Genomic DNA, 21,085 nt, shown 5'->3' with positions numbered 1-21,085 from the left:
TGAGAAAATTCCAGCTTGCCATATGCTAAACTAGATCTTTTTCAGAAATGTTCAGAAAACATGTTCTCTCATCTCCTGTTCACTTGTGTTTCTGACCAAGAAGTTATCGATTGGAGGTTCCAATAAACTTCTCCTTGGGTTCAATTAATTTGCACAGAATTCAGAGAAACATTTTATTAATATTTACTAGTGAAAGTGTTAGTCACAGAGTCATGTCCGACTCTTCTTAACCCTGTGAACTCTAACCCACCAGGCTCTTCTATCCGTGGAATTCTCCAGGTAAGAATACTGGAGTGGGATAGCCTTTCCCTTCTCCAGGGGATCTTCCCTACCCAGGAATCAAACTCAGATCTCCTGCATTGCAGGCAGATTCTTTATCATCTGTACTCTCTCCAGATGTGCCACTCTCTCCAAATCACCACATGTTCACTAACCCAGATGCTTCATCCTTTGGGGCATTTATGGTGGCTTCATTACATTTGCATGACAGGTTATATCTTTAGCCATTGGCAATTGAACTCAATCTCCATTTCCCTCCCCTTCCCTCCATTACTTTACCGACAAAGGTCCCTCTAGTCAAACTATGGTTTTTCCAGTAGTCATCTATGGATGTGAGAGCTGGACCATAAAGAAAGCTGAGCACCAAAGAATTGATGCTTTGAACAGTGGTGTTGGCAAAAACTCTTGAGAGTTCCTTGGACTGCAAGGAGATTAAACCAGTCCATCCTAAAGGAAGCCAGTCCTGAATATTCATTGGAAGGACCGAGATGAAGCTGAAGCTCCAGTACTTTGGCCACCTGGCACAAAGAGCCGACTCATTAGAAAAGACTCTGATGCTGGGAAAGATTGAAGGCAGGAGAAGGGGTTGACAAATGATGAGATGGTTGGATGGCATCACTGACTCAATGGAGATTAGTTTGAGCAAGCTCCGGGAGTTGGTGATGGACAGGGAAGCCTGGAGTGCTGCAGTCTATGGGGTCGCAAAGAGTTGGACACAACTGAGCAACTAAACTGAACTGAACTGAACTGAAGGGTCCAAGGGGTGGGACTGAAAATCCTAACCCTTTGATCTTGTGGTTGGTTCCCTTACAACAGTCCTAATCCTTCGGTTACCTAGGGCTTTCCAAAAGATACCTCATTAACATAACAAGACACCTTTAGGAAATTCTAAGGGTTTTAGGAGTTCTGTGCCAGAATCAGGATGAAGACCAAATATATTGATACATTTCTTGTCTGTCCTGTTTGCACCACATCCCCTGTGCCTAATACAGTTCCTGGTTCTTGGTGGGCAGCCAACTCAGAATGAGTGAATACAATAATCAATGGGGAAACGCAGATCAAAATCACAGTGTGATATTTTCTCATTTGTTAGATTTGCTACAATCAAAAAGACAAGAGATAATTGTTGGCAGAGATATAGAAAAAAAGAATCCCTGTTGGTGGGAAGGTCAATTGCTTTAGCCCACTGGAGTGGGCAACCCACTCCAGTTTTCTTGCCTGAAGAATTCCATGGACAGAGAAGCCTGGCAGGCTACAGTCTCTGGGGTCGCAAAGAATCAGACATAACTGAGTGACTAACACTTTCACTTTCATACTAAGGAAAATAGTAGGTAAGTCCCTCAAAAAAAATTAAAAGTAGAACGGCCATATGACCCACCAATCCCACTTCTGGGTGTATATCCAAAGGAAATGAAGATAGGATGTCAAAGAGATAACTGCACCCCCATGTTCACTGAAGCATTGTTCACAGTAGCCAAGACATGGAAACAACCTAAGTGTCCATCAGAGGGTGAATGGATAAAGAAGATAAAGAGATGTGACATATAAATGTACATAATGAAATATTATCATTCAGCCATGAGAAAAAAGGACAATGTGTCATTTTGGATGACATGGATGGACCTTAAGAGCATTATGTGAAATAAGCATTAAGTGAAGTAAGCCAGACAAAGATAAATACTGTGTGATAGCTCTTATGTGTGGAATGTAAAAAAAAAAGTCAACTCATGGAAACTGAAAGCAGAAAACTGGTTGCCAGGAGTTGAAGGGGTGGAGGAAATAGGTAGGGGTGAGTAAAAGGGTACAGACTTTCAGCTATAAGCTGAATAATGCCCAAGAATACAATATAAAACATGAGGACTGTGACTGACAACACTGTACTGTATAATTGAAATTTGTTAAGAAAATAGAACTAAAACATTTTCACCAAAAAAGAGAGAGAGAGAGAGAGTTGAGAGATCTGTTGATGAACCAGATTGGGGGAATCTTTCACAATGTAAATCAAGTCACCAGGATGTACACTTTAAATATCTTACAATTTTATTTGTCAATTATACCTAAATAAAGCTTAAAAAAAAAAAAGGTGTGGTCCCTCCCCTTCAGGATCCAATAGTGGGACATTTCTATTAATAGCTACTGTGACCCTCTTTAAAGAGGGTTCTATTGCCCATTTAAGCATTTCCTCTCATTCCAAGAAGCTTCTAATAAGTAATATCATTTGTCCAGAGAATCTTAATTAATTATGATAAATACAGCTGTTTTAGGAGAGTCTTAATCATAGGGCTTTAAATTAATTTTGAATGTTAACTATTTAGTGGTATTAAGCCAGGAAGAAAAATAATCGCTTCTGTGTTGACACTTTTGGCATTTGTTTTAATGATTTTTCAGTGATGATAAGGCTTTTCTCTTGCTATTAACATCGTATGTCTCTACATATTGATTTGAGATATATATATCTCAAAAGGCTGCTCTTGGTGTTTGCTGAGTCATGTTTTTGTTGCCGAGCATAGGCTTAGTTGCCCTATAGCAATGCCCTATAGCATTAGTTCCCCAATCTGGGATTGAACCCATGTCCCTTGCATTGGAAGATGAACTTTTAACCATTGGAACACCAGGGAAGTCTCTGATTTGATATGGTTTTTAACATAATCAATGACTCCTGGGACTACCACTTAAGCAGACTGAATGCAAGATACCACTTGACTACGTAATCAATACTGACTCTTTCATTCCCTTTTCAGCATGGATTTGCGTTGTCCGTGTCAAATTTAAACCACAAATTTGTATTTTTGCCTAGTGCCTACCATTTTCAGCTTGAATAAACTGCATAAGCATATTATTAGCTATCTATTACCAGATTCTGTGACCTTGGCTCACATTGTTCTACCTAATTCTCATAATAACCCTGTAAGTTAGAACCCATATCACTGTTATACAGCTGGATAAACTGAAGCCAGAGGAGTTATGAAACATATTCTCCCAAACCAAGATTCAGTCTTGGGTCTATTAGTTGCCAAGAAGCCCCTTTCTGCAACACTCACAAAAACTTCTGTACAACAGATGATGGTTACAGTTTCTTCTTTTCTTCTTGAATTTCAGTTTTTCCCATCCATGTGAAAACAGTTTGGAAGAACCCTCCAAAAAATTAGAAAACAACAACAATAAAAACCATAAACACCAACTAAGTGGTTCAGTATCTGTAATTGTACCTTAATCATGAATGCTGCTTTACATAACTTTTACCAAAATAACTTGATAATCAAAATGCATTTATTCAGAACTGCAACCCTACAACATGCACAAATCTTTATACTTAATTCATGCTGTTAAGAAGATAGACAAATTCTTAAAGCAAAAAGCATGAGTAAACATCGGGGAGGTAGGAAAACATTTACCTTTAACTATTTTTCCTTCATATTTTTCTCTATGCCATAACATAATAGCTTATATTTATATAATAGAAAGTTATCTGAGGGTTTTAAAATGTTTTGCAAGCATTTCATTGTTAACTTTGAAGTTAATTTGACTAATTTATTTGGTATTATGCTTTTATTCTATAATAAAAATATAATTTAACACAAATGATATACCTATTCTATGCATATTGGTTAGAAAAAATTATACTGGAACTTCTAAGTTACCTAATGGCTTTTTGACTGAATACTCACACAGATTCAGGAAAGAAAGAAGAAAGGAAACAAGGAAAAAAAAGAAAGAATGAAAGAAAAAAGAAAGGAAGAAAGGGAGGGAGGAAGAAAGAAAGAGGGAATAAAAGAGAGAAAACTGTTCTGAAGGTGATTTTGAGAACAATACATAAATGTTACAGATACTCCTTGAAATTTGGCTGAATGTATTCACTGACTTCGTGTGAGTATGTGTGAATAGCCATAGATTTTTTTTTTTTGCCATTTCAAAACACTTAGAAAGAAATACAGGTAAAAATTTTTTTCAAGACACAGTGATTCTTAAACTAATGGGTACTTGGCATTCTTTGGCACACTCTGCAGTGTTTTCGTTTAGATAACACATAAATTAACCAGTACTCTGGTTGAAATGTGAATCCCCTCCTCTTGGCTGAATTGTAGATAAGGTTCCAGTGGGATCCCTACTTATTTAAATTCCAGGGTGGGTTGAATAGAACTGTATGGAGTTTAAGTAGTTTGAAAAATCCAGAGTGAGGCCCATTTGACATTGTATGCATGTCTTTTCTTTAACTTTTTCCTCCTCCTCCCCTTCGGTGCCCTCCCCAGTGAGTTTTCCTCAGGGTGGAACGTAATTCCCATTCACTGGTTATGCTTCTTAAGAGCTGCCTTCCCCGCCCGTCCCAGGCAGCTCCACCCCTTTTCTCAGACCAGAGTAAATCTGCACAATAATGAACCCTAGAGGGAAGAATGACATCACCAGTTAGTGGTCTCGAGGCTGTTCTGCTCAACATTCACCTTTCATTGTTCTGATGACAGGACTGGAATGTGACGGTTTATTCCCCGTGGAGTAGGGGGCTGAGCTGCTGTTGAACAAACTTCAGTACCCCCTTAAAAAAAACAAAACAAAAAACAAAAACAAAAGATACCATGCTTCCTAGTATTAAGGTAAGGAGGTCAAGATCTGTTTTGATTTAAGCAACTCTGGTTACTTTGGTCCATGCGCGTTTCATTTGTTCATAGGCTTCCTTGGCAGTAAACTCATTTCTCAGTCTTGTGCAAAGAGCATCTTGGAAGCTGAGTTGGGACACTTCTAGAGCTGACAAGGGCTGTAAGGACTCCACAACCTTTTCAACTTTCGGCTACAGGTTTTACTGAGCACGCACGGTGACAACCCTTGAAAATGACCAGCTTACTGTGACTTTTCTCAGGCTCCTTGATTGGAAATGGCCAAGAAGTAACTTGTGGTATGGAGTGTGCTCCTGTTTTTCTATGGAGGGGAACAGTAATCTCACCCTACAGAACCTTGGGGAGTTTGTATAAGAATGGAAAAAATCTCTTATCTTGCTGCCAGCAGCCCTATAGTGTTCTGAAGGCTTTTAACAACCTTTCCATGTGCTATAAATGTCTCTTCTAACTTACGATTTCTTGGTGAGCAAAAAACTAATTTGAGGTGAAAAGATTATTTTCAAAGGTTTTGTTCTTGTTATGTGGATTTTCTGCAGATCTCTCTTTGCACATGTGGAGAAGGCTTGCAAAAGTTGGCAATGAATTGGATTGCACAGTGATCTAAAGAAAGCTGTGTTTATGCTGAAACAGTCAGTGTGGCAGTGATAACAAGAATAACAAAGCAAACAGGAGGTTTTATTTTAAAGTGTAAATGGCATTAAAATTCAGACCGTGTTAAAACAGTTGTGTAAAAAGTTCAGCTTTAGTACTTTTTCAAACTGCCAAAAAGCACTGTCTGAATTTAGCAGAGTGTATAAAAACAAATAGCTTGTATTTAGCATTCAATAGGGCTAAGGGAACGTGTCTTTCACCAAAAAAAAGAGAAAAGAAAAACCTTCATTTGGTCCTAATCAAGTTCTTATAGCATGATTTCAGATCCATATGACCTGTTGTACAGAAATTTGAACATAAGGGCAGATGGTATGGTTTTCGTTTGTGTAGATTTAATTTTGTGTAACACTGATTGTTAATGTTTTGTTTTTGTGTTTAAAGTGACGAAAATCTTGAATTCAGCTGTGATGAAAATCTTGGGTTCACTGCATTGATCTGCCTGTATTCTTAATTCCATGTGACTGAATGAATTTCTGTTTGCTTGTAAGACTAAATATCCTTTCCACAACAGAAGGGCATGGCACATTTCTCTTTCTCTTGATCAACAATAGTCAGGATCAATACAAAAATTAAGTCTGAGTTTTGGAATTTTATTTGTTTTGACTTATTATTTTTAAAATTAGCTTTAAGGCTACTTGAAAACTGGATAAAGTAATTTTTAGATATATGCTAAAGTAATTTTTAAAGTCTAGTGAAATTTCACATATGCTTATATTTAAAAGCTTTTAAAAAGACTTTTGGATACAATGGCAATAAATTCCACTGGCATTTTCCAAAGGGAGAGGGTTATTTTTCTGAGTAAATAAATGCATGTGAATGCATTGCTATCAGTGATTTATGTACTTAAGTTAATTTGCTGCTTATTTCTTGTCTATATTAAACAAATCTTATTTATGAAAATAGATTTACCCAAGAGACAGATGAATTGTATCTTAATAAAAGGCTTTGCCACAGGATATGTTTTTATATTGTGAGTTCCCATAATATATGAGCTTAAAATGTGACTTTTGTCCAGCAATCTATAAATACATGTACAGAGTAAAGTGATAAAATGGGGTATGTGTGTACCCTTATGGATTATCTTCAACTTATTTCAATAGTCTCAGGAGATCTGACTTCTGCCCCATCCCTCCCTGCATGTTCTAAGTGAACACAGGAGAGGCCTCTCTAGCCTGTGGGAGGACCCCTCATACTGAGGTTTCAGGGACCTCAAAACCGTCCCCACTCTCTGGCTTCCCTGGTAAATCACTCCCTTGAGCTTATTGTCTGAGGGTGAGTATTTCTTGTGATAATGCACAATGTTACCTAGAGGCATACGTGCTCAGTCGCTAGGTCCTGTCCAACTCTTTGCAGCCCTGTGGACTGTAGTTCGCCAGGCTCCTCTGTCCATGGGATTTCCCAGGGAAGAATTCTGGAGTGGGTTGCCATTTCCTTTTCCAGGGGATCTTCTCCATCCCAGGGTTGAACCTGAGGCTCCTGCATCTCCTGCATTTACTACTGAGCCACTTAGGAAACCCTCATTACCTAGAGGCAGCATCCCATAATTAGCTGTGATGCACCTTGGTGACACCTTCTTTGGGGGTGGAATGGGTCTTTGGGTTAGGGTGAGGGGCCACTTGGAAGAAAGAGCTCAAGGCCACACAGTTAGAGACAAATTTCTCTGCTTCATGGCTTTTTCTGTTCCTCCTGAAAATCTTTCAGTAAATGTATGCACCTGGCTGACTGTTCGTCAACATCAAAGGGAAAGAATGACATCTTCTTTCCACTGTTATCTGATCAACCTGAAGTTGTGTGAGTAGTATTTTGACCAACTTAGGAAATATGAAAACACAATAAATGATATTCTTGCCTGGAGAATCCCATGGACAGAGGAGCCTGGTGAGCAACAGTCCATGGGGTCACAAGGAGTAGGACATGACTGAGCGACTAACCCACTAACACATGGTGGGTAGAAACTGCTCATCTGTGTCCACAAATAAACAACAGCATTCTTAGGTCTCAAGAATGAAATGATCTTTCCCACTGCATAGTAGAGGCACCCCACCCCCAATAGCTTTGAAGAATTCATTCAGGTGGAGGGGCAGGGAAGACAGATTGGCAGTGAGTTTCAATTTAGCATCGTTGCTAATAGTATCTAACATTTAATGCGTACTTATCCCTTCACATATAATCATTTATGTGATTCTGACAATGACCCTGTGCTCAGATACTATCATCCCGCTTTGATACAGAAGAAAACTGAAGAAGAAATTAAGAAACTTGATCAAGTTAGGATGGTGCAGAACGAGATGCAAACCAGATAGTCTGACTCTAGAGCATGTACTCAGAACTACCACACTGAACAGAGGGTTAGCTCGAAATGACAAGTGCCCCCCCCCAAAAGGCATATATCCTCTGTCAGTGAAAATCATTGGCATGATTGGGAGTTCTACAGAGTTAGATGAGTTCTATACACAAATTTCATATTTGTGATTTCATATTTGGTCCTCTGTCAGCAGTTACCTATTTTTATTTTCCTGGATATTCCCATTCAGCGTTCAGTATTTGTGGTTTTTCTCCTTTATCAACCAGAAACATTCTAGCTCTAAAGAACTCACTGCAAAATGAAAAAGGGTAAAGAGCTAGGCTTCAGGAATTTTGCCTTGGGGTCCCAGGGAAGGCCTGTGCCCGCCGCCCAGCCTGAGGGCAGGGACAGATGAGGCCCCTTCGTGTCTGGTCCGAGGGAGGTGGAGCACCGCTCTGCCTTCCCGCTTCTTGCTTCAGCTCCCCATGCTTAGCAATGTGCACCTGTGCTATCCTCAGTCATTCTTCCTGTTCCTCAATTCTTCACAGACCCACTCTCCACCAGTGCTATCTGTGACTTCCCTCTTCTTGAATTTGTCCTGTGATTCCAAGTTCCAGATCTGTCTTCAGAGACATCATGCCTCATACAGTTGTGTGTTGGGGGTAGAGAAGGGAAGTGATCCTGAACTCTGCACCTTACACACTCTAAGATCTGTTCAAGATACAGTATAATATGCAAGGTTACAGCAAAAAAAAAGCAAAACAAAACCCAGCAGACTCAAACAGGGTAATTTGATATCATTATATATACGCACATAGAGAATTAGTTAACAGGACCAGTAATTACCAGAGCCCTCAAGAGTAACTATCTATAGGCAAGAGCTCTGAACAGGGACTGTGGCCCTTAGGAGAAGAATGAAGCCAAATAGCCAAGACTCAAAAGGGCATTGATACATTCTCTGATCTCCTTTCAGTGTCTCCTTTTTTTTTTTTTTTTGGCCACATTGCATGACATGCAGGATCATAGTTCCCCAAGCAGGGATCAAACATGTGCTCCCAGGATTGGGAGCTCAGAGTCTTAACCACCGGACCGCCTGGGAAGTCCTGGTGCCTCCTACTGACTGAAGCAAGCTTGAAGCTAGAAGGAGCTTACTAATATGATGCCTATCTTACAAAAGATAATAATGAAAAGTGTAGAATTTTATGTTATCAAGTAATATACAAATTAATAGCTTGGTAATTTAGTAATTTCAATAATAGTTTTTTTTTTCCTACAGCTGGATATAACATTGATCTCTTAAGTCAAGATCCCTATTCAAAAACACTTTCTACCAAGATGTTTTTGAGACCTAATTTGCATCCCTCACAAGTTTGTAAGAGAAAGCTGCTTTTTTTTTTTTTTCAAAGATGAAGCAAAGTGAGATCTAAAAGTGAACGTTTCAAAAAGTCATACTTCTAGAAAAGACCTAAAAACTTGTCTTGCCCATCCTGAGTCAGTTGAGTTTTTCAAGAAGATAGTTTGTCCTTAGCTCAAGTCAGTAAAGCACTGAGGGAAAGGGGGGCAATCATCTTCCTAAGATTCCCGTGGTGCCGGTTAGATCAATCAGCTAGACTGTGATGCTTCTGGGCAGTGTGATCAAGGAAAGCCTCTGTCATTCCTATACTCACCCACATCAAAACGCAGGAAGAATCCCATCTCTTTCTACCTTAACCTTCACATTCTATCAGTTACCAAAACTAGACAACTCTCCGTCCTAACTATTCCTATAATCTCCCTTTCTCATATTGCAGTGTGATCTTAGTTTTGTCTTTATTTTTCCTCTGGCTTGGGAAAATTTCAATACTTACATAACTGATTTCCCTGTGTCTCATATCCCCTTTCTGCAATCCATGTACCATGTTGTCATCAGACTATCCTAATATTGAAATTGTCTGTTATCACTGTTCTTAAAGTCCTTTGAGAAGTCTGTATAACCCTCAGGATGGTGCCTGACTCCTTAGGAGTCACATCCAAACTGTTCAATGATCTGACCTCCGCCTTCACTGGAGTCTCATCTCTTGACATTGTCCCACCTCCTACTGTGTGTACTGAGGTTGACTACTGTTCTGAATTTCAGATGTTCTCTTTTCTCACATTTGCGTGATGTTTGCCCTTTACAGGGCACAGTGTTTTTTTCATTCTTCATCAGAATGGCCTGTGTTTAGTCATTCATTGTACAAATACTGGCTGAGCACCTACTCTGTGTTAGGCATGTGCAAGGAGATTAGCTGGACTCTGCTCTTATGGTGCTTTCGTCTTGTGCAGTGGTGGAAAGACAGTGTCTAAGTACACGAATAAAGGAAACAGATCCTTTCAGACAGGGAACGTGCAGTAAAAGAAATAAACAGGGAGTCCCGATGGAACGTGGCTAGGAAAGCTGTTTTCAACAGGCTAACTAGAGAACGCCTCTCTGGGGAGGAGATGTGAACCAAAACCTAAAGGGTGAGACAGAAGAAGACCTGGGCTGATAGTGTGTGGTTGTGCAGGTGGTAGCTCCTGACCAGAAAGGAAGGGGACTGAAATCTGGTCTTCATTTAGCATGTCAAGCCAGTCCTGGTTCCCAAGGGAGGAGGGTGACCCTTATGTAGTTCTCCCAAAGGGACCATATGGGCTGCTCCCCACAGCAGGGGAACGCTACTGGAAAAACAATTACAAAGACATGAACAATGACTTCCTCCAATCACATCTTCACCGTTGCATGGAGTAGCCTAAATTCAAAGCACAAATGGCACTTCTTACAGAGCATTGCAATTTATTTTTTTTTTATTCCATCACCTGATACATTGTTTTATGATGATAATGTTTTATGACCCATCTTTGTTGAATTTTTAAGTGAGTTAATGAATCCTGGCTACCTTCTATATGAGTCAGAGAGCTTTGTACCAGAATGTAGGAACAGAGAGCTTGTTCCCAGTGATTCTCAAATATGGGCCTCCTGTTGGGCAGGAAACTAATGGGAGAAAACAGTTGTTTCAATGGTTTGGGGCAAAAAAATAAATAATTTCCTAGACTTTAATTTCTGCTGTTACTGAGAGTAACTTATTATACTAGTAAAACAGTAAGTGATTTATTTCTGAATACAGCATTTGTAAATTTAAATTAGCATCTTACTAGATTTTCATGAAGACTAAATTCGAATTTTACAGTGGAGTCTGGTTGCTACCAAATGTTGCAAGCTTGGAGCATGTGCTCACCTAGTAGGAGGAGATCTCACCATCTTCAAGAAGAAGAATTTGTTATCAGCCACGAGCTTCGCAAGCCTTTCAGTTGCTGCCAGTTGTGGCTTTCAAAGATAGATTGTGTGTGTGTGCTCAGTCACTCATTCATGTCTGACTTTGCAAGCCCATGGACTGTAGCCCACCAGTCTTCTCTGTCCATGGGATTATCCTGGCAAGAATACTAGAGTGGGTTGCCATTTCCTACTCCAGAGGATCTTCCTGACACATCTGAACCTGATTGAACCCACATCTCCTGCCTATCCCGTATGGGCTGGTGAGTTCTTGACCACTGCACCACCCGGGAAGCCCACCAAGCTACTTAGTTCTGTACTATATAAAGCAAAGGAGAACTGAAGAGCCTCTTGATGAAAGTGAAAGAGGAGAGTGAAAAGGTTGACTTAAAGCTCATCATTCAGAAAACAAAGATCATGGCATTTGGTCCCATCCCTTCAGGGCAAATAGATGGGGAAACAGTGGAAACAGTGTCAGACTTTATTATTTTGGGCTCCAAAATCACTGCAGATGGTGATTGCAGCCATGAAATTAAAAGACGCTTACTCCTTGGAAGAAAAGTTATCACTAACCTAGACAGCATATTAAAAAGCAGAGACATTACTTTGCCAACAAATGTCAGTCTAGTCAAGGCTATAGTTTTTCCAGTAGTCATGTATGGATGTGAGAGTTGGACTACAAAGAAAACTGAGTACTGAAGAATTGATGCTTTTGAACTGTGGTGTTGGGAAAGACTCTTGAGAGTCTCTTGGACTGCAAGGAGATCCAACCAGGCCATCCTAAAGGAAATCAGTCCTGAATGTTCATTGGAAGGACTGATGCGGCAGCTGAAACTTCAATACTCTGGCCACCTGATGTGAAGAACTGACTCATTTGAAAAGACCCTGATGCTGGGAATGATTGAAGGTGGAAGGAGAAGGGGATGACAGAGGATGAGATGGTTGGGTGGCATCACCAACTCAATGGACATGGGTTTGAGCAAACTCTGGGAGTTGGTGATGGACAGGGAGGCCTGGTGTGCTGCAGTCCATGGGGTCACAAGGAGTTGGACACAACTGAGTGACTGAACTGAACTGAACTGATATGTTCTAGTTGGGCAGAAAATGCATGTGATTTAAGACTTCAAACTGCAGGCAAGCTTAACTCCTGAGGTTCATTCATCTCTAATTACTATCATGTCCTTGCTAGTTTTAACCTGTGTTTTTTCATGAAAGACAGAGAGGCATATACACAGAGAGAGGTGAAGAGCAAAAATAGTGGAGGGGAAGGAAACAGTGAGCAAGAAAATTAGCATGATCTGGATAAGAAACAAACCTAGGATGACATCAGAGTTTCAAATGGGGTCTGATGGATTAAGATAGTGACAAGTGACACTGAAGGAAAGAGAGAATTAGAATTGCTGGTCTGGAGCTAACACTGAGAAATCTGGAGAAATGGTTGAAAAAGTGGGAGTGCCAAGAAAGATGGAGAAAAAGATCTGTGAAATCTTACATGGTTTACTTCCAAGGATAAAAGTGAGAATGAATATAGTCCAGTGCAGCCCTGAGTCTTTAGGAGGAGAGATTGACAATTGTTTCAGGGAAGGTGTTTATCTCAAAGATGGAAAAGCAGAAGCAGGCTTAAAAAAATCTTTCATTTCCCCCTTTTCCTCCAAAACATTTTATTTTTTGACTCTAAAAGGAAAGAAATTAACAAATATCTGTGGAACAGTACAGAATGAGCTGCTTTTCCTGGCGTTAGTTTGAATAAGTGTAAATGGATCCCAATAAGCAAGAAAAAGTCTGAGACTTCAACAAGCATAACTTAATAAACATAGAAATGAATGAAAGAATCACCCACAATCACAATAGTAGGAGAGTCACGTGGTACTGTAAGGAAAGAGAAAATCTGACCAGTCTCCAAACTAGCTGAGACTTGGGTGGACAAAAGCTAAAGACTATATACAATGAGTGGTTAAATTTTATTATGGAAAATTTCAAAAAATTTACAAAAATAAAATAGTATAATGAACCCTCATGTACTTAACTTCAACAACTAATCAATTTTTGACCAATCTGGTTTCATCTATCCTAACTCCCCTAGATTATTTTTCATGTGAATTCCAGACATATCATTTCATTTGTAAATATTTCAATATATATTCCTAAAATATAAAGATTCTTTTGAAAATATTGTCAAGATCCTTTATTATACCTAAAATGTAATAATAATTCCTTAACATAATTTTTCCAATTGTCTCATTTTTTAAAAATTTGGAGGAGAATTGAAACAGATTCAATTTCTTTTAATCCATAGTTTCAACTCCCACACTCTTTCTTCTTGGGATTTATTTACTGAAGAAACTAGGTTTTTTAACTGTATAGACTCTACATTTTGAATTTTCCTGATTGTATCATCATAATGTCATTTAGTATGTTTCTTGCCCCTGTGAAGCTCAATCTGATTCAGGTTCAGTTTTCTGGTAAGAATATTTCTTGGGTGGAGGTCCATACATATGTACACAGTATCTGGCTATCTTTTAGGAAACATTGATGAGCCTTGCCTATGCCCATTATATCATTGAGGATTGCAAAATAGTTGTATTTTATAGTTACCTCCTTATGTATTCTACTATTATTCATTTATTAACTAAACTATTTCTATTAAGAAAAACAAAGGGCTTTAAAGTGGGACCAAGCTAATATCTCTCATCTAACAAATGAGGTTACAGATATTGAACCTACCTTACCTGCGTCCTGTGTCCAGTTGCCTGTTTCTCCTTCCTTCATAATCAAGATTTCAAATAATTAGTCTCAGATACTTGTCTCCATTTTTCTTTTTCCCAGCTAAGCTTTATTCTGTATTTTGTCCCCAAACTCCATGAAAACAGCTCAGGCAAAGAACTGTCAATATGCATGCTGACATATCCAATGGAAGGAGTTTTCTTTAAATTTGAATTTAAATGAAAACAATGGCCATTTTCCTATCTCTCACTTGATCCCTCCAGAGCATTGTGCTATGGACACATCCCCTTCCTGCCCTGTTGGTGTCTGCAAACCCACGATTGCCTGGATTCTCTCCTAATTCTCTGGCCCTCCCGGCTCAGCCTCTCTCATTAAGTTCCTTGATGTTTTCTCATCTCAGTGTCTTTTTTCTGTCCTTGCTTCTCCTTCTCTCTGATGTCTCATACCTCTCATTCATCTTATCCTCTCTCATGACTTTAAATTTTTTTGTTTGTTTGTTTTTTTTTTAGTATTCATTCATTTGGCTGTGCCAGGTCTTAGTTGCTGTTGCGGCATGCAAACAAACTCTTAGTTGCAGCATGTGGGATCTAGTTCCCTGACCAAGGATCAAACCCCAGACTCCTGGCATTGGGAGCTCAGAGTCTTAGCCACTGGACCTCCAGAGATGTCCTTCTCTCATGGCTTTAGATTACACTGTCACTGGACACTCCCAGTCTGTATCTTTGGTCCAGATTCATCTCCTGAACTCCAGGCTACCAATAAGCATTTCACTTGTAGGTTCTTGACAACCTCAAAGTCAGTGTACCTTTTTTGGAGCATCATGAGCTATCCCTCCAAGTCTGTTTCTCTTCTCCTAGCCTATATGTGATAATCAATTACAGCAAACTAATAACCCTGTCCAGAAGGTGGAGAGTCTGTCCAAATTCCCCCTCTCCATCCTTACTCTGTCACCAAACCGTATAAACTCTGTCTCCTAAGAATCACTATGTGACCCTGTTTCTCTCTTTTTTTTTTTCAATGACATGACTTTCATTCAGACTTCATTGTATTTCTCAACTCCTTTTTTTGCAGCATCCTGATTTTCAACTTCTCCAGAGCTGTTGAACTTCCTCATATTTTGAATCCCAAGTTCAGATCCATCCTGTTAGCCCACAGGGGGCTTGGAGTGGCTTGTCCCTCCTTTTCAACCTCTTTTCCTCATACTGTTCCCACAAGTACCCTTCATTTCAATTAAGCCACCTATTATGTCTATTTCCCAGTTGTGTGCTTTTACCGAGCTGTTTCCACTAGACTCCTACTTTAGACTTAGCAGGCCACATATGGTATCTGCCTCTTCTTAGTTATGTTTTACAAGCTTTTAAAAATGTAAGAACCATTCATCTGTAGATTGTATTTTGTAGGTTGAGTTGACAAGAATTGTTGAAGAACTGAATGAGGATGCCTAGGACTCAAGGATGACTCTAGATTTGGGACCCAAACATCTGAGAGAATTTGGGTTTAGTTGACTGATGTGAGAAAGATGTGGTTGGAACAGGCACATGGGGAGGATTGGGAGCTCAGGAAGATGATGACTAATAGCTCCACAGACTCGTGGGTGGCCAGTGATGACGCCCCAGCTGCTGAATGGGTTGATGTCAGCAGCAGGGAGAGCCTAAATATATTTAAAGTGCTTTGTGCATTGACCTGTCCTTTAATTAATCACTGGGGTCATGTTTCCTTTGACAGAATTCTGGATATGAACTGATATACTGGGTGATGAAACAATTCAAGGAGGATCTTGACAATTCCAGAAAGATAGGCTAAATCAAATAAGATGCAATTAACAAACAAATGGGCTTCCCAGGTGGCATTAGCGGTAACGAACACACCTGCCAACGCAGGATACATAGGAAATATGGGCTTGATCCCTGAAGGAGGGCATGGCGACCCACTCCAGCATTCTTGCCCGGAGAATCCCCATGGACAGAGGAGCCTGGGGGCTACAGTCCATAGGGTGGCACAGAGTGGGACATTACTGAAGCGATTTAGCACACACACATGCAACCTAGAGTCTTGCAAACTTCAGCTCTCCAAGCAATACCTACTTGAGAAATAACTTTATTGTAAAAAGCACTGTGGTCAAATAGATCTGGTCTAAAATCCCAATCTGACCTTCTTAGTCCTGTTCCCTTGATTAAATCAAATGACTTTCTTGTTTATGAAACAGTATAGTAATGAGTAACCTTTGCTCAAAGGATTGTTATGAAAATAAAATCAACTAATAAAAACACTTAACACATAACCAAGGATGTATTATAATAGATGCTTGGTAAATAAAATGTTTTATTATCAGAACACCTTTCTTCCTATCCTTTATTTTTTTTAAAAATTAATTATTAGCAAAAATTTGAGTTTGGGATGTGCTTTTAAGAGCCTCTTGAAATTTTAGAACTAAAGGTTTTCTAGTACCTGAAACATTATTTCCCCAGGACAAGTTTTCTAGTCAGTCCAAACTCCATCTGAAAATCTTAGCTGCCTTCTCTTTATTTTTTCAAATTCTGCTTTTACCTCTTTCTGCCTTAAGATTAATAACCTATTTTATGTTTTCTACTGTATTTTAAGTGACTCTTTTATATTTGTTTACAATTTTCTCCCTTTATCTGACATCTTAGAAGACTTTCCAGGGCTTTTTCTTAATGTTTTTTTCTTCAGATATAATTTATATATTACAAAATTCACCAATTTTATTATACATTTTGATGAGTCTTGACAAATGTGTGCCCCATAAACAGAATATTTGAGCCTATACTTTTAACGTCTTCTTGGTGAAAATTATTTAATATCTGAATATGTTTATAAATGACAAATCTGTAAGTTTAAAAAACACATAGTTTTATTGGGTATGAAAGAGAAATTAGGAATACGTTTAAGAATAGTTATTAAGAAAGGCAAGAGAATTCTGAAGAATCTATTAGATTATTGTCTTCCTTTTGTCCTCTAAATAAGATAAAATGTTTGCAGAAAATTAAGATCTTGCCAAGAATAAATTTGATTTCAGAATACTTAATGCTCTGCTTGCAACTGCTGATGAGAATTAGGGCACTAATTCACTTTCTTAGTCTTGGTCTTCTGGTTTGTCTCCTTTTAATGTTAATATGTTCAGAACTAGGGTATGGTTGAAGAAAGGCAAGACGGATAGAAAAGAGAGCAGAGGGAGGTGGTAAGGCCAGTGGGCACATAAAGCACCAAAATCCTCTTAATTTGCTCTTTCAAGTGTAATTACATGGAAATAGTGCCCTGTAATGTAGAGCAAATTAAGTGTTTAAAGCACAATGTGAAAGCATAACTATTAGAAAATTGTTTGAAATAGAAACATAATATGCCATAGTCGTTCTGTTTTGTGAAATGTGCACAATGATATGATAATGCTTCTCGATGCTTGTTTAATGTAAAAAGGAGGATTTGTAGATATGGGAGAAGAAAAAAGAAAAACAAAAACAAAATCACCTGTAAATGGAATGCCAAAATTGACTGGAAGGGCAGGTTGGTGGAGACAAGCCCTCTCTTTCTTTGGTGCCCCTGTGTTGTTTCATGGGTCTCCCCTTGCAGCTTTCTCTCCACTCCACTTAGTATTTGTTTACAGCTTTCTCCCTTTATCTGATATCTTAGAAAACTTTCCAGGTTTTCTTAATGTTTATTTCTTCAGGTATAATTATATCTCCCCACCTCAGTCCTCTCTCCCCTCTCTTGACATGTGTTCCCATAGCTCCTCCTCATTCTTTTGCCCTTTATTTCTGGGCATTTCCCTAAGTTTTTTTCTCCATCCTTTCCTTTTTCTCTCTGTGCATAGTTTCTCCTTTGCATATCATATTTATTCCCATGTTTAAGGAACTGTCACTTCCCTTATTGAAATAAAAACCCAAGATCTACCGTCCTAACATTTTTCTTAAGTATACAGTACAGTATTGTTAACTGTTGTCTGGTATACTTTTCAAGTTAGTGTTGCTTCAACTCTCAATTTCTACCAATACCTTTTCTCATCTCTTTTCCTGCTTCTATTAAAGGCACTACTATTTGCAATTATTCAGACCCAAAGCACTGAAGTAATTTTTTCTCTCCCTTCCTGCCAGTGAGTAAGCAGTCACAGTCTACATTATCTTTTGCAAAGTCTTCGCAGTTCATCTCATCCTTCCCATCCCCAGCGCCCTGCCTACAGATACTTGAATTCAGGTCTCTGTGCACAGATACTGTTGGCAAAGTGTTGGCAAAGTGAGCCACACAAGTCTACCAAGTCCTGGATCTAACTCTCAGCTACACCAACCGGGAACTGGGCTTTGGGAGCCTGCAGAGAATGGGTTGTGTATTGCTGTCAGGTCCACTTTAAAAGATGAAGGTAAAAGTGAAAGTCACTCAGTGGTGTCCGACTCCTTGCAACCCCATGGACTATATGGTCCATGGAATTCTCCAGGCCAGAATACTGGAGTGGGTAGCCTTTCCCTTCTCCAGAGGATCCTCCCAACCCAGGGGTTGAACCCAGGTCTCCTGCATTGCAGGCAGATTCTTGATCAGCTGAGCCACAAGGGAAGACCTTAAAAGGTGAGAATGGCCTAAAATGTGAAAGAAGAGGGAAGGAGAGAAAGTTTAATGGGCCTAGCAAAAGAGAAATAGTCACAGGTAAGAGGACCTGAAAAATGTGGTTTTATGGAGCCAAGATCTAAGGTTATGCCCTTGGCTCACAGAATTGTCTACTGAGCAGAAAACACTAGGTTTTTCTCTGGTTGAAACATCACTGCCCCAGGTTTTACTATCAAAGTCAAGATAATGACGTAAAAATACTTACAGATTAAACACAAAAAGCATTGAACAGACTTCCCATGTGGAGGAAATAGCGTACTCTCTAGTTCTTATATTTATGTTTTATTACATCCATGTGTTGAGTCTGTGTGTCAGTGAGTTTTTTTTTTCCATCTCTCAGTCTTTAGAACATCCTGTGAGGGAGGTATTAGTAGGCATTGCACCTTCCTTTACAGCCTAGAAAACATTAGGGTCCAGGTTTTCAGTTGAGCCAGGATTCAGATACAGTTGTGTCTGACCTCAAAGTCTATGTTTTAGCCATTCCAGCTCTCTGCCTCAAATAGCACAGAGGCATAAGATTCTTCAACAACTATCTTTAGAAATTTCAACACTTTAAGCCTTACATTTGAGAACAGTGATATTTTAAAGCAATTTGTCTCTAACAATCTAGTTAGGTCAAGAATTTGAAAATATCCCCTGAAGTCTCTTATTCTACAGTAAAGTGACATTTCAATTGTTTTGACGTTGAGTGAAAAGATAAGATAATCAATAAAATGCCCTTTTACACATGTAAGAACCACAATTAGTGAAGCTATTACAGTATTACTCATTCAACTCATGCAATTGAAAAGAATTATTTTTGTCTTATTTTATAAATAAAGCCATAATGAGTTTGGAAGTTACCCATTTCAGTTAATAGATGCTTAGATACAAAGGTATATTTTATAGAAATATATTCTATGAAAAAAACTCAGTGACATCAGCTGAGCTATTTCTGTAATAACTATCTGACACTGGGTTTGATTATAGTTACTCTGTGTATGTTCCATCATTTCTTGCACAGTCCAATATGACACTATTAAGGTCTGTTTACTTGGATAACAGCTAATCTGTTATCCAAGTAAATCTAATCTGATCCAAGTTCATCTAATTATGAAATAAATCTTTCATAATAAATAAAGTTCAAAATATGTTGAAAGAAAAAAATGTACTTACAACAAATACATTAGTGGTTGTTTATAACTTGCTTCTCGTATAAGTATAAATTACTAAATGCATTCTTACACTACATATGGTAAATATTATATTAATTTTGTTTTATGGAGAATTGAAAAGAACTGTTAAAAATTGGTGTAAGCTAACTGACAACCATAAGTATCGTAAATATACTTTGGTCTACTTCTGTTTCTACTTTTTAAAGCTATACATTAACATTAAAACCTATACATTAATACCATAACCCTGGAGAAGGAAATGGCAACCCACTCCAGTATTCTTGCCTGCAAACTCCCATGGACAGAGGAGCCAGGCATGCTACAGTCAGGCTATGGTCGATGGGGTTGCAAAGAGTTAGACACGATTTAGCAACTAAACACCACCACCACCCACCATAGAGAAAACGCATTTCATGCATATACAACAGTAATTCCTGTGACTGCCATGTCTTTTTGGATTGATAGGAATTTGTGTTTCCTTCCTACCTAGCTTTCAATCTAAAAGGAAATGTTTAAATCAGAAAACAGAGATAAGATCCTGTGCCAGCTCTGGTATTAACTCAAGTCACTTATGTAGCTCGGTTCTCTATCAGAAAGCTCGTCTTGCCCTGCTCCTGTCGGGTGATAGTTGCATACAAAACAAGGAAACCCAAAGCATCTTCTTTTCTGAGTCTTCCCTTTCAGTTAAAGTGAATTTCTCTTTTCAAGTCTTACGATGCGAGGTGAAGAGCAAGTATCCTGGACTGCACCGCATGAGACCCCAGGCCTGTTCCTTTCTGACTGACTGGGGCTGGTCCCATCTCATCTTCCTTGGGAGAACAGTGGCGGTAACCGGCTCGGAGGCTTTCCATGAGGATAAAATAAAGACTGGTGCCTAGAATACAGAAAATTCTACACAAATAGTCACTATTATTGCAAAACCTAAATTTTACTCCATCGTTACATTATTGAAGTAGAGCATATATGTAGAAAGTTACTCATCAGGGTTCAACTTACTGAAATTTCAGAAGCTGAATAATTCTTTGTAAAAGGCACACAGATTATGAAACAGAAAATGTGAAAAGCTCTCTCCAGGCTCCCTTCTAGATGCTACCCCTTACTATGGGTAGCTAGAATCCTGACTTCTGCTTGGTTTCATTTATGGCTATGTGTTAAACCTTCATATTTCAGTAACTGACAGGGGATTTATTATAATAACATTTTATTTTTGGCTCATATCTAAGACAGACTTATTACTGATTAATCTTTTAATGGGCTTCCCAGGTGGTGCTAGTGGTAAAGAACCTGCCTGCCAATGCAGAAGACCTAAGAGACATGGGTTGGATCCCTGGGTTGGGAAGATCCCCAGGAGGAGGGCATGGCAACCCACTCCAGTATTCTTGCCTGGAGAATCCCATGGACAGAGGAGCCGGGTGGGCTACAGGCCTTAGGGTCACAAAGAGTTGGACATGACTGAAGAGACTTAGCATGCACACAATCTTCTAATATGTATAAAAACATA

General features: G+C 39.0%; 1 protein-coding gene across 4 annotated transcripts in view; it reads left to right on the top strand.

The window, feature by feature from the left end:
* Window positions 1-21,085, top strand: part of FILIP1 (filamin A interacting protein 1) — a 214,818-nt gene that overhangs the window by 169,978 nt on the left and 23,755 nt on the right. The window lies entirely within an intron of this gene.

The sequence above is a fragment of the Muntiacus reevesi genome, chromosome 19, assembly GCF_963930625.1.
Source record: "Muntiacus reevesi chromosome 19, mMunRee1.1, whole genome shotgun sequence".
Classification (NCBI taxonomy): Eukaryota; Metazoa; Chordata; class Mammalia; order Artiodactyla; family Cervidae; genus Muntiacus; species Muntiacus reevesi.
This window is presented reverse-complemented; position numbering and strand designations above follow the sequence as displayed.